This window comes from Podarcis raffonei, chromosome 4 (genome assembly GCF_027172205.1).
Source record: "Podarcis raffonei isolate rPodRaf1 chromosome 4, rPodRaf1.pri, whole genome shotgun sequence".
Classification (NCBI taxonomy): Eukaryota; Metazoa; Chordata; class Lepidosauria; order Squamata; family Lacertidae; genus Podarcis; species Podarcis raffonei.
The window spans coordinates 43,506,294-43,519,937 of record NC_070605.1 but is presented as its reverse complement, the minus strand read 5'-3'; positions in this window follow the sequence as shown (position 1 = coordinate 43,519,937).

The following is a 13,644-nucleotide window of genomic DNA, read 5'->3' as shown; positions in this document are numbered from 1 at the left end:
TTCACTAAACAGGGCTGCCTTCAGATGTCTTCTAAATATCAGACAGTTGTTTATTTCTTTGACATCTGATGGGAGGGCATTCCACAGGGAGGGTGCTACTACCAAGAAGGCCCTCTGCCTGGTTCCCTGTAAGTTCGCTTCTCGCAGTGAGGGAACTGCCAGAAGGTCCTCTGTACCTTAATTCTGGCCCACACAAATACAGGAGAATGAAGTTGGACTCATAAACTGCAGTTGTGGAATTCTTGACTGCACTCCACAGGTCTCTCAAGACAGACAGATGCCAACAACAACAGGTGGGAATATATCTCTTTTTTCTTTAGTGCCATCAAAAAGCTACCACATCCAAGTTAAAAGTTGTAGTCATGCGCATTCCCAGTTGTGCTTCTCCTTCCAGTGAATTTTGTTTTGTAGGTGAGGATTAATAAATGCTTTATCCACTTTCAGTCTGTATATAGCTCACTCTGCCACCTTGTTGTATTGTGGTGACCAGACCTTAGATGGTTTGGCTAAGTCTACAGAAGCTTTCGATCAGCATCTTCCTTCCACTAAGTGTCTTGCAACCTTATTACCACCAGTAATGATGAAAGTTTGGTTTCTTACAGCTTCCCTGGAAATACACTGTTTTAATCCCAGTCATATTATGGTCCAGGTAGCAAATCCTAAAACTGGCATCATACTGAAAGATTTTGTCTTGAGGCAGAGGCAGGATCCCTCTAGTATTAGCAACATCCTTCCCACAGCTTTTTTGAGCTTCCTCTGAAATACTCCAAGGAATAAGATATCCCCACTTCTGTAGGTAAAAAGTATAACCGTTCAACAAACTGCCAGGGAATTTCTAGAACTTCTAATATGGGCTTTCAAATCAGATTTCAAATTGACAACAGCCATCATTATCCTGCCAAGGCAGTACTAGCATCATCAAACCTGAATGTCCTGTCACATGTTGTGACTTGTCCTTATAGCCTGAGTGGCTGGTACTTCTGTGCCCAGAGGATGGATGGATGCTTGCTTGCACACCTGTTCTCCTGCACATCATAGGAGGTAGAAAATCTTGACAGCTGATTTGGCTCACATGCAGCTTTTGTTACCTGTCACCTGTTCATATCCCTCTGAGTAGGATTAGCATTTTCTGACTGGTGTTAAGAACAGGTGAGACACATGATGCAGTCAACTGTCAGAATTCCCTGCCCCCTGACGAAAGCAGAAGGAGCAAAATAGAGAGACCTGTGTGGTATTCAAGAACTTTCAAAATGTGCTATTTCTGATTCCTGTGGGGAAAGCATGGCAAGGAACAAAACCTGCAAAGGTTTGTAGCCATTAATTGGAATTTGTTCTCTTGCCAATGCGATTAAAAGCACATACACATCAAGCATTAAGCAACCAACATCATAGAGAAATGACAACAAAGAGGAAGAGGGTGCAATAGTATTTCAATTGCCTCTGCCTCGTCTATCTGTTATGTAAGTTCAAGTGTAACAATTATGGAAGAGAGATCAGCAACACTGAATATTAGCATTTAATTTACATATGTGCCATTCTCATGAAATTCACATCAGTAGATTGTTCAAATGAATATTCAAGTTAAATCATAATAAAAGCCTCAATAACACTGAATTTTCAGTTCATGGTGTTCACAAACAAAAAGTCTTTTGTAATTCCAGTGTTCATTGTGAACAGGCTTTCCATTTACAGCTTTATTTTTAAAACAAGTTTATGTAATTTCTAAACAAAAATTTAAAGTCAAATTAAAGATTATTAGTAATTTCATTTCTATACCGCTTTATATTTTTTAGGGGTGGGGGAATCAAAATGGTTTACAACCTACATTAAAACATCAAATAAAACAATCCAGAATAAAACATTACAGAAGAAAGTCAAATATAAAGATGTGTCTGCTTCAACAGCGTTGCCCAAAGGGGCCAGCTACACATTTCTGAACTTGATCAACCAGATCTGAATACAACTCAGCAACTCACCATAAAGAAATATGGCAGCCTGTTACAACGCTATGGCTTTAGATTGCTTTCTGTGTCACTCACAGTAACTCGCTCATATAGAAAAACAGAAGCAGGTCACACACAATGACTGAATTGCTGAAAGGACTATCTTTTTCCACTGCCGCTGTTTAATACAGTACAGAACACCACCAGTTTTGATCTTGGTACCCAAATGGTCCCGTCTACAAACTTCCCTTCTTGCTCATTAATTCTGTCGGAATTTGACAAATCTGGTTTTCTCAATTTTCCCCTTGTCCGGAGTTGCTTTAGAAATGTTTGCAACAATGTTCGTCCTCTTCTGCTGTCAGCTATCCTTTCAGAAAACATAGATATGTCCTGCCCTTTTGCCCTTCTTCACTTTTACATCTAACCTTGCACTTTGATTGTCAGCTAGCTATCTGTGCCTGGAATTAAGGGCATCTGCTCCAAAAGCATTTTAGCAGACATCACTAGGCATGCCCAGAAGCCTTAAAAGTCCAAACAGCAAGCTGTAAATCCAGACAGGGATGGTTATTCTGATACTACAGGCACACTTCTCCACCCTCACTCCCACGAAATGCAGCTTGTTGCAGCTGGTAGTGAGATTTTAAATAAGACTGTTCTCCGAACTTAAACTGTCATAGTGTCACCCACAATGGCTCCAAAGGGGTTCTCCTTATGGGAATCTATCAGCTATACCATCAGGAAAGCAAACAAAAATCTGCAAATGACATTGTTTACTTGCTGCCTCAGAAAATTAGGCACTACATAATTGGCAATTAAAAGCTAAATAAAGTTCTTGGGAGACGGATTTAATTAACTTTGTGATATGATTTAATGGCACACAGTAAAGTCAACTAGCTGCATTGACAAATTATTGATGCGCAGCCGGTTTAAGCTATATACAATAGCTGTATAAATGACCAGCAAAACACTTAAAAAGAAAAGAAAGGTCAGCCCATGTTGAACAAACCTGGTTCTGTGCAGGCTGTACAAAGCCACCCAGCCGAGTCTCAATCAGCTTTTCAGGTGAATGCAATCCATTTCCAAAAGTTATTCTGGACTGTGCGTGTAGTGAATGACCAGCTCACTCAGCTCTTAGCAAGTCATCACAGGCCGACTAAGAAGCATGGCTGCCTAGGCTTAAGCTATTATGAGAATGGTCTGGACCCTTTGGCATTACTTCTGCCAACTGGAGAACTACTTAGATGACAGGTAACCACTATGCCCAGTGTAGGTCTAGCTTTCCATATGCATTCTGATGCATACACAAATATCACAAATTAGGTCCAGACAATGTTAGTTGCACTAGGTTCCCACTGAACCCAGTCAAGCTTTCACTTCAAAAGGCATGTATAATTTGTCTCATTGATTTCATTGGGGCCTAAGTTCAACTAATTTAGTGTAAATCCTCATTTCAGTGGAAGGTAGAGTCAACAACTTTTGCGTTCGGATTTTCATATTTTTAAATATGGCAACCCTAGTGGAAGGACCCTACCTGGAATATACAAAGACTGGCAACTCCTGCAGCTAAGCTGGTGCCAAACATATTTCCAGCATTCTTTTGGACCACATCAGCAAAGCTGAGAGGGGTGTCTTGTCATATGGGCAGCCCAGGACCTCCATACACATTGCCCAGGCATGCACCCCAGGGAGGTCACTTTTGTTCACCCCTGGAGATGCACTCTGTCGTCCCTCGATGCAGACAAATGCCAACAACACATAAGGATCAGTTCCTTCCACATAAATGAATGAAAAAGATCTTTCAGGTGAGGGAGTTCCATGTCTGCATCAGACCTCTCCCAGGTGAGACTTGGTTGAACGGGTCACAATAGTTGTACTGTGTTATGACTTCTCACCCGTCTTTGAAACTGCAGCGGCGAGAACAAACTTCCTGACAGTAAGAGCTGTTCGACAGTGGAATTTGCTGCCAAGGAGTGTGGTGAAGTCTCCTTCTTTGGAGGTCTTTAAGCAGAGGCTTGACAACCATATGTCAGGAGTGCTCTGATGGTGTTTCCTGCTTGGCAGGGGGTTGGACTCGATGGCCCTTGTGGTCTCTTCTAACTCTATGATTCTATGATTCAAAGGAAGTTAACAAGGTGAGAAGATGAAACAAATGGATCTATGTTGAGCAAATCAAGCCTGTCACTGAAATTGTTTTCAAACCTGAACCTGTGCTGTTTGGACATACTGTAGGTTGTAGCACTATTAATGGCAGAAATGTGAAAGTGTCCTCTTGGGGTCCTGAAATGAATTTAAGTGAACACAACATGTTTTGGCCTCTAGCTACCAATAATAACTGCAAATGTACTGAGAACACAAGTGTCAAAGCAGTGAGAGAGGCACTGAAAATACATTGCTCTCGTGAACTAAATGGGATCCTATTAACAAGGCCAGTTAATTGTGTAACGGCATACAGTTTAACCATGCATCTCAACCACTGCTTACTCTTGTGCTAATGAATGCATTATGTCTCAATTCCTTTGAAATCCATTCTCCCTCCCTCCCTCCTCTGTTTTGTACCATAGTGGAGGTTTTCCAGTCTGTGCCATGTTAAATGAAATGTTGATATAGTCCACTGATGCATGAATTCTGCATGCAAAACAGAAAACAATTTTAGAAAAGACCTAACGTGTCAAAATAATCCTTTCAAAAAGCAGGCTTTAAAACGAAAGCCTAAGCTGCGCATCCATCACTGAATAACAAACGTAATTACTTCTCATGACGTTAATTACAATCTGGTATGCCTTTAGCTAGGAAATACAGAACTCTGGTTATTATTAATTGCATTTATATACTGCCCTTCATCCAAAGATCATAGGGCAGTTCATAAAAATACAAAATGAGAACCCAAAATACATAAAAATACAAAATGAGAACCCAAAATACATAATAAAATAAAAACAAACCAGCAACCCACCCACCCCACAAACACATTTAAAAGGTGACAGAATATTAATCAGCCAAAGGCCTGGTTGTAGAGAAACTTTTTCTCCTGACACCTAAAGTGATGGAACAAAGGTGTCAGGTGAGCCTCCGTAGGGAGAGTATTCCACAAATGGGGAGCCACTGCAGAAAAGGCCCTTTCTTGTGTTGCCAGACCTCTTGTAGAGAAGGCACCCCAGCCATGCACCCCTTGCCCCAGTTAAATATATTTCCCATTTACATTAACAGTTGGAGGTTTTTGCATTTCTTGCAATGGAATTTCACCCGCCTCTCTTCTCCCCTGCAGCCCTCTATTTGTTGTTTAGTCGTTTAGTCGTGTCCAACTCTTCGTGACCCCATGGACCAGAGCACGCCAGGCACTCCTATCTTCCACTACCTCCCGCAGTTTGGTCAGACTCATGTTTGTAGCTTCGAGAACACTGTCCAACCATCTCGTTCTCTGTCGTCCCCTTCTCCTTGTGGCCTCCATCTTTCCCAACATCAGCGTCTTTTCCAGGGAGTCTTCTCTTCTCATGAGGTGGCCAAAGTATTGGAGCCTCAGCTTCACAATCTGTCCTTCCAGTGAGCACTCAGGGCTGATTTCCTTAAGAATGGATAGGTTTGATCTTCTTGCAGTCCATGGGACTCTCAAGAGTCTCCTCCAGCACCATAATTCAAAAGCATCAATTCTTCAGCGATCAGCATCAATTCTTCAGCATCAATTCTTTGGCGATCTATTACACACCCTCAATATCTGCTCCAGAAGGTTGGGGGGGATCTTCTGCAGAAGATTTTGGGGCTGGACATGGAGAGGAGAGGAAATCCTGTTGCACCCATGGAAGTCCACTTGCACAGCATTGGAACATAACAGAGTCGGTATTAGGGTAGTGCTACCAGTTCAGCCACACTGGGGGGCACAATAATGATGTAGAACAGAATGCCAGAGGTGAGGGGCACCAATTTTTTGTGTCGCACAGGGAACCACTGAAATTTGAGAGCCCATAGTCCACCACTGAACATAACCCATTATTAAGCTGGTTGTTGAAATAAACATGAAGCGTGCCTTCAGTTAAAATTATTTTACTTCATCAGAATTTAGGCTGCAGTCCCAACCTATGAGATCGGGAGAAGCTATAGAGTTATCTTTCCAGCAATAGAAAGGAGAACCAGTGGTGAAAGTGGGTCTCTACAATGTTAGATGCCCTGAAACAAGCAGAAAACCCACAAATCCAAACAGCTCCATTTCCTCAGCTGCACCAACCTGGAGCTGTTACATCAGCAAGTGGGGCAGGGACTTGTCCCCCTCCCCACCCCCCATCCCCCGCTGGGAAAAGCTAGCAGGGGTGGAAATGCAGCCCTGACAGAGCCACTGCTCCCTTCCCAGGATTGCTCTGTTAGTCTTTTTTTCCTTTCTAGTGAGAAAGTCGTTCCATATGTCACCTTTCTTCTAATGCATTTAATTACATAATGATTTTATACTTAATGGATTTATATTGTTTCTCCTATTTTTGTAATTTAAAAATCAATTTAAGAAGAGATTAAGTCACAGCTTGTTGCTGAAAAGCATATGAAGTAGGAGATAAAACATAGAAAAGTTGTATTTAGTTGCGATGGGATGGGATGGGATGAGATGAGATGAGTGTACGATGGCTAAGAAGCAAGAACAGGGAAGAAAGCTGGAAAAACAAGGCCCACGTCTGCCTTCCCTCCCACCTCAGGTGTAGAACACATGTCAGGCTAGTAAGAGGAGCTAGCCAGCCCCACTGGCTCTTACGGTTTCCCCATGTGAACTGAAAACACAGATGAACATATTAGCTAGCATTGATCTTCTTGGTGGGGAATCCTTCTGAGAGACTGAATTCTTTCCTGGAAGTCGCCTGCTGCACCACTGCATGTGTGAGGCTTTTTAAAGAGGCTGCTCCTGCGTGGTCCAACTGAACCCTGTGTGAACACAGAGCATCTGCATGAATGGATTTCCTACTTACAGCAATGCAGGCTGAGAAAACAGAGGGCACTTCCACGTGGAAGTCTTCCGTAGGCTTTGTTTCCTTCTCATTCCTCATTCATCAGGCCATGGGACAGCACAGTGGTGTTCACATATTTTCAAATGTTATGTTTTTCCATCCATGGTATCCCATTCACACCATGTCTGCAAGTGCCTACTGTGTTTGTGCACAGACCCCCGCCCTCCTTTCTCCAGACCTCCCACCCAATTACCCATGACTCCTGACTAAGGAGGCACACAAAGAACAAAGGATAGCATGACTTTGGCAATTATCCAACCACTGGAAATCTCTGGGGTACGGTTTCTCGTACATTTGTTGTACAGCACACTTGCACTGTACCTGCTCTTTTTTTTTAATAAGCAAGGAAGGAAGTAGCTGAGCAAGACTTGTGCATCATCAAAAAGAGCAAATGAAAAGCCATAAACTTTTCATGGCTCAGGTATCTCCAGCTCTGCCCAACCAGAACTGAGGAGACATCACAGCAGAGCACACACATAAGAAAATATAATAATAATAATAATAATAATAATAATAATAATAATAATAATAATAATAATTTATACCATCTGGCTGGGTTTCCCCAGACACTCTTGGGTGGCTTCCAACAAAAGATTTAAAATACATTAAAACATCGGTCATTAAAAACTTCCCTAAATAGGGCTGCCTTCAGATGTCTTCTACATCAAATAGTTGTTTATTTCTTTGACATCTGATGGGAGGGCGTTCCACAGGGCAGGTGCCACTACCAAGAAGGCCCTCTGCCTGGTTCCCTGTAACTTTGCTTCTCGCAGTGAGGGAACTGGCAGAAGGCCCTCGGCGCTGGACCTCAGTGTCCGGGTTGAACAAGGGGGGTGGAGACACTCCTTCAGGTATACTGGGCCAAGGCCGTTTCAGTCTTTGAAGGTCAGCACCAACACCAACAACACCAGAAATGTCACTTAACCCCTTGGAAACAATCCACGTCCAAAAGTTATTAGCTTGGTTTTGAAATAGTCACACATTTGAAGCGTGTGCATCAATAATGGACTTAAAAGTACTAACTGGATTTCTTCTTCCAGGTAAGAGAAAGTCTGCATTAACTGGGGGGGGGGGGGGAATAAGGTATGTACAACTCAAGCACCTTGTTGTGTGGATCCCTTCCCCAACACCAAAAAGAATGGGTGCCTAGACACTGCAAATTCCTAGTACATGGCTGGTGCAGAAGTGCCCAGAATCTGTTTTCAGAAAGGGGATTAGGCTCTGGAATATTAATAACAAGTTGCAAAAGCAACTGACACATTTTAGATTACAAAGCAATGGATTCAAGGCTGGGTGTCCTGCCGGCCCCTGTGAGGACCCAACAATAAGGCCCTACTAAGACATGAAGCCTCTCTCCTCAGTAGCTGATTCCAGCCCCCCCCAAAAAAAGGAAGATCATTGTTGTTAGGGACACTTCCCCCCCCCCATCAGCAGTGTATTCAATTAATCATTACACTGTGCCCTTTACTCAATTTCCAAGTTCCTATCTCCTGGGCTCTATTGCTTCTTGCCACGGAAACATCACTATATAGGCACAGAGTTGCTGACAGCAGCAGCTCTTGCAGTGAGTTCCATCACAGCATTTCTGCTTCTAGGGGACAAAGAAATCCATTTTTATTTCTTATTTAACAATCAATCATAACTTGATTGATTTTTTAAAGAAGAAAAGCCGTATTTACTGCATATAGCTTTCTTTGCTTTTTGATGTAGTGGGTGCATTCTAGCATTTCTGATGATGGTGTGATTATTGATGACTTTGGATCCAAAGAACGGCAAAGCTATATCTGTTTTTAGCACTTATTGCAAGGTGCCCCCAGAATATTTTTACTCATTTATCTTATCTTCTGATTTTATTGCATGGCAAGGCATCCCCACCCCTATTCTTCTGTCCTCCCCAATGCCAAGAATAAGAGACAAGACAACCAATATTTATGGGTAACAGATATAAGAGGTTTGGCATAGGCATTGGGTAGACCCCAGCCCTTCCGACCCGCATGCTGGAAGAGCTTGCATTTTGGGGTCAACTGGAAATGAGGGAATCCCTAACCTACATCAAGGAATTGCACTGGATTGCACCTGGGGAGTGCTGTGGCCCCACCTGGACATCCAGATAGAAGCATCTTCACTGGATCCCATTAATGGAATACCCCATTTTGGAGGGGTCAGGCAGAGGTTACAACCTACCCTCTGACCAAAACTATGCCTATACAATGCCTAAGCAAGCATGCCCACTCACAAGTCTCTCATTAGGCAAGTAAAGGTAAAGGGACCCCTGACCATTAGGTCCAGTGGCAGATGACTCTGGGGTTGCGGCGCTCATCTTGCCTTACTGGCCGAGGGAGCCAGCATACAGCTTCCGGGTCATGTGGCCAGCATGACTAAGCCGCTTCTGGCAAACCAGAGCAGCGCATGGAAATGCCATTTACCTTCCCGACGGAGCGGTACCTATTTATCTACTTGCACTTTGATGTGCTTTCGAACTGCTAGGTTGGCAGGAGCAGGGACCGAGCAACGGGAGCTCACCCCGTTGCGGGGATTCGAACTGCCGACCTTCTGATCGGCAAGCCCTAGGCTCTGTGGTTTAACCCACAGCGCCACACGCGTCCCTTCATTAGGCAAGTGGATGGGACCAATTACCCAGGCAGCAAGCCTGGCGCAGAGGTTTCCTTTGCTGCCTAGGAAACAGTCCCTGGGACTTCTCACATTGGATCCAAGTGCATGGGGGAATGCCAGCCTGCAAAGGCGCCCACCAAAGAAATAGACTATGCTGGGAGAGAGTGATTGGCCCAAGCCAAGATTTCTGGCTGAGTGAGAATTTGAACCTGGGTCTCCCACAGTCCATTCAACGCTCACCCACACCACAGTAACTCTCTTGAAAGCCAAGATAAATAAACAAGTTCCATCTATGAATTGGGAATTTAGACTTATTCTTCCAATAATATTGGGTTGAGTTGGGTTTTTCCAAAAGAAGGCTTCAGACTTAATTTTGCCCAACAGAAATTTGCTCCTCCCAATGTCATACGGCAAACTACTTTTGTTGCTAAGGGGAGTTTCAAAATAGTTTTTAATATTGCCTGTGGCCAGTAGTTTAAAGCAAAAAATGTCAAAACTATCCATTGGACCAATCTAAACTCCTGAGATGATCCTAAACAACTCTTGGGTGAATGGAGATTTCCCCCCTTTTCCTCCACATATTAGACTTGCAGGTGAGCTCTATCTAAATTGCAGATTTCTTTGTTTGTCTGGCCCCTTGCTGGTTCACACTGTTTGCAGTACTTCTGAATTAAAACCATGTGCTCTATTCAGCACTCTCATACAAATTCATATACATATATAGTGGCAGCACTGATTGGCATAGTTTGGAGCAGACCATACTTAAGAAAGCAGGAATACAATTGGATTTTCATCAGCCTCCTAGGTCCCCCCTCCCTTTTTCATTTTGGCAATAGCTGTGCAGTTGTGTATTGTGTGATCCAACTCATTTTACATGAAGTGCCTCCTGCCTGATGATATTTCCTAAGGCTATTGTTGTTCACATAGCAAATGTGTGATGTGCAATCATGCAAAGGAAAAGTGTAGGGTGAGGATGGGGAATTAAAATGACAAATGGCACACCGAATCAGGCAGAGCCCACAAGGAAAGCGGGCTGGGGGAGAGAGAGTGGTTACTCCATTCACAGATTTGAGAGCTTCAAATATTGCAAATTATAGCAAGGCTGCCTCTCTTAAAACCATGCAATCTTCAAGCTTGACATGTGAATATTCAGATATTTGCACCACAGATAAGACACTTCAGATTGACACCGTAATACATAAACCAAGATACTGTGTATTGATAGTTTATAATTTGGCTAATATTAAAATAACTTTTGTTTGCTTGACATGTTAGCCTACAAAATTTGCTTAAAGCTTTAACAGCTATCAAGTTACGTGTAACAAAAAATACTATTTTGCATTTTTTGTTTGATGTAAACGTATCGAACGATGGTTACATTTTTATTCTGTTCGGCGAATCCCAAATATTTTAAAAAGTTTGTATAGCATTTCATTTCCATGTCAATAGTTGCAATCTAGAGCGAATTGAAAATATCAGTGCATTGAGCTACAATAAACATTAATATTTAGCATTTTTGTTGAGTGTTGTGAGGAAAGTACATTTGCAATAAGTTACCTAAACTGAGTGGTGTGGAGATAGACAGAAAGATAACCTAATCTTCCCTTGCTGATTTATTAATTACTTACTGATCATTAACTACAAGTAACTATTTGTAGATTGTATTTCCTCAGGCTTTACTTCCTTCCTACGGCTTCTTCTTCAGACAGTTCATGCTTTTTGTTAGCCTCATGACTCCATGGTGTAACCTTGCACTCCATGTAACCTTGCACTCAGTACAGCTTTGTTTCTAACAATAAATAATCCACAAGTTTCTTGATTCTTTCAGCCAGCAGTCTTCCCAGACTATTTCTGCACTCTGATGAAATTTATATACCAAACTTCAATAGTAGCTTGTCCTTTTTTTTGCATTATTTTCACTTACAGAAAATATGAACCTACTTGACTTCACAGGTTTGTAGTGAGGATAAATAGAATAACCCCTATGTATGACCCTGCTTTTTTTAAAAAAAAAAATCTGGAATACACATGATAAAGAATAAAAAGCTTATATTAATAATAAAGATATGGGGCAAGCAAGGTCTTCAAAATCTAAGGCAAAGTAGGAACATTAATGTTATTGATGTTATATTTGGGCTTGTATTCTTTCACAATAAGTGTGGCATTTACCCCTTACTTTCCTGTAGGTAAAGGTCATATTATAACTCTGTGGATGTAAGTCCCATTGGAAAAGTACTCAATGGTAATTACTTCTGAGTAGGTGCTATAAAATTGCACTTTCAGACACTTTGCACTCCATTTATTTCCAGTGGTGTGGCAAAGGCCATCTAGCTTTCCAGTTTCATCAAGCAAATATCCAAATTGTGTGAAGTTGGACAAATAAACCGTACAAAACTCTTGTTTAAGTTTTTACACAACAAACCTGTTCCTAGAGGTATTGTGGGTGATGGGTAGTATTAATCATACCTATATGATATATCCTAATCATTTTCCAGGCGTAATGCATTTTGGATGGTGTAGAAGAATTTTCTAGAAAAGAAATCAGAAAGGCCTACAGTCCTTGTGTTCTCTGAAATTCAGGCTGATTGGGGTTTTGTAATTCATGTCTGAATATTTCGCTGGTTGCCATGATATTCGTGAATTCATCTAGTCACTTTCATTTATTGATATTAATCCTTAAACTCCTCCTGCTGTGAGGCTTTCTTTCATAACTTGCCTTTGTTCCTCAGCTGGTGCACAAAAAAATTACTGAGCTGGTCTAAAGCACAATTTGCTTATGCACTTCATTAAACACAATAAAGACACAAGGATTTTATCAGTAGTTGGCTCTTTAGAAGTTAAATTCGATAATTATAATTAAGGAAACCTAGAATGGTTTTAATTGAAACTCACTCTCACTCTGAGATGGTGCACTCTTGTTCCTAGCAATGTAGATCTGGAAAGGACCTCAAAGGTGATCTAGTCCAGACTCCTACCTATTTGCAATAAGTTACCTGAACCAGTGGGGGGGGGGAGATAGATAGGTAACCTATTCCTTCCTTAGTGATTCATCCTTACGTACTTTTCCGTGTATAAGACTATTTATTTATTTTTACTAAAAAATAATGTTAAAAGGCGGGGTAGTCTTATACACAGGGGTAATCTCCCCCCATTTTCTTAATTTTGAGTCCCCAAAAATAGGAGGCGTCTTATACACAGGGGCGTGTTATACATGGAAAAATACGGTATTTGTTTTGAAAAATAGATCACCTCTTTTCAGGTTTTTACTTACCTCCTGCTTCTTCTCCAAATTAGTTAGTTCAAGCAAGTTACAGTCTGAGTCACTATGTTTAAATGTCTTCTTATTCCTTGTTAGTTCATGCCATATTTTCAATGTATTTCCCCTTTCTTAACCCCACAAAAATTCTGCTTCTTTTTTAAAGTGGATTTGCTGTAACTGAGTGCTTCCTCTGCCCATCGGGCACTCATCCTACTTTCTTCAAGAACAATTGCCCTCTTCCATCTTCTCTCCTGCCCGCAGAGAAATGTATGTATACCCACTCACCCTCTGTCTTCAACATTAAGCTTGTTATTCAAGTCTGTCAAACATGGCTTAAAGTATGGAGGCTCCCATCTTTCTCTCTCTCTCTCTCTCTCTCTCTCTCTCTCTCTCTCTCTCTCATGTGTGTGGGGTGAGTGTGTAAGGGACCATTACTATCTTCTCAAAGAACCTGAATATGAGGGAAGAATGTAGCCCTGGAATTTACCTCAACTCCCTTCTTCTCCAAGAACACCTATTGCTGTTGTGCACACCAGTTCCCTACTCTTTTGCCTTGGCAGTGTCTGGAATGATGCAACACTATGTTCTCAGTGGCAAGAAAACAATACCACAAACACTCCTACTCTCTGACCTTGTAATTTTCAATTTAAAAAGACTGAAGAGGAAAATCTAGAATAAAAACATAGAAGAGGTTCCAAGAAGAAAGTGTATTTATAAATTGCTGGCTTATGTATCTGAAACAAAGGATCACTTCATTATCGCTTCCCAATACATTAGGGTAGGACCCAGAAGCTGTAATCAGTGTTTCATTGAACCAAGTACACACACACACAAAAAGCCTGATGAT